Source organism: Pinus tabuliformis, chromosome 8 (genome assembly GCF_031772625.1).
Source record: "Pinus tabuliformis cultivar Carrire ecotype Pingquan chromosome 8, CPIR1, whole genome shotgun sequence".
NCBI classification, from domain to species: domain Eukaryota; kingdom Viridiplantae; phylum Streptophyta; class Pinopsida; order Pinales; family Pinaceae; genus Pinus; species Pinus tabuliformis.
The window spans coordinates 775,424,233-775,425,039 of record NC_142294.1 but is presented as its reverse complement, the minus strand read 5'-3'; the positions used below and the strand labels follow the sequence as shown (position 1 = coordinate 775,425,039).

General features: G+C 48.5%; 1 long non-coding RNA gene across 1 annotated transcript; it reads right to left on the bottom strand.

Annotated features, from left to right (window-relative positions):
- Positions 1 to 291: 291 nt before the first annotated feature.
- LOC149237891 (uncharacterized) lies at positions 292 to 568 on the bottom strand. Its single transcript, XR_016245321.1, has 2 exons — positions 437 to 568; positions 292 to 337 (listed from the first exon to the last, which is right to left on the bottom strand). It is a non-coding gene; the product is annotated as an uncharacterized LOC149237891 (long non-coding RNA).
- Between the last annotated feature and the right edge of the window lie 239 nt (positions 569 to 807).

The window sequence follows — 807 nt, the reverse complement described above, 5'->3', positions numbered from 1 at the left end:
TCAGGGGCAGCATGTTAAGCAAATAACAGAACATAAACGTGTGCCGAAGTACTTCCATTTAAACAGAAATTAGCCAGACCTCGAGAGGTACCGAACGCCATTGGGAGGGTTCTCAGTGGAGAGATACCCCGGCGTCCAAGTAAGTAAACCTCATCGATCATGGGTCTGCATTCAAACGTAATATAACCCGTTCAAAACTTTGAAAATGGAACCCTTTTATGATACACGTAGTAGGTTAAGTGTGGAAGACTCACCTGGTACGCTGGAAGGTTCAAGCCTTCAGGCTTAGTCTTGACGGACGGTTGAGAAGCAGGTGGAACAACCCCGGCTGCATGCCCTGATCACCAACAAATTCATCATAAGTTCGAACAGCAAACAACCGAAACAAAACTGTATTAAAAATGTCGTGAGCCTCCATAGAGTTAAGGGATAATACCTGTTGCAGTGTTGAGGTGCACTGTGTAACCTTCAGGGAGGAAGAACGCAAACGAGACGATGGCGAAATCGAACCCGGAATTACCATAGCAGAGGGGCTGGATGAGCCGAGAGAATAAGGTGCAAATGAACCTCGGTTCTGTAGGGAAGAAATTATAACCCTCGTAAACCCTGTCAAACCATTCCACCGTTGGATTGTAAGATGAAATCTCCACCGTTGAAGAGAGGCGGGAAGCCATTGCACTGGGACCGAGATTCCCGTCCCCGATGCATCACATGGCCTCATGAGCCGGATCAAGCCACATACCCCTTGCAAGTACGAGTGTAGTAAAGAACGGAGCGAGCTGGCACCTGGGTACACTGTGGCAGGCC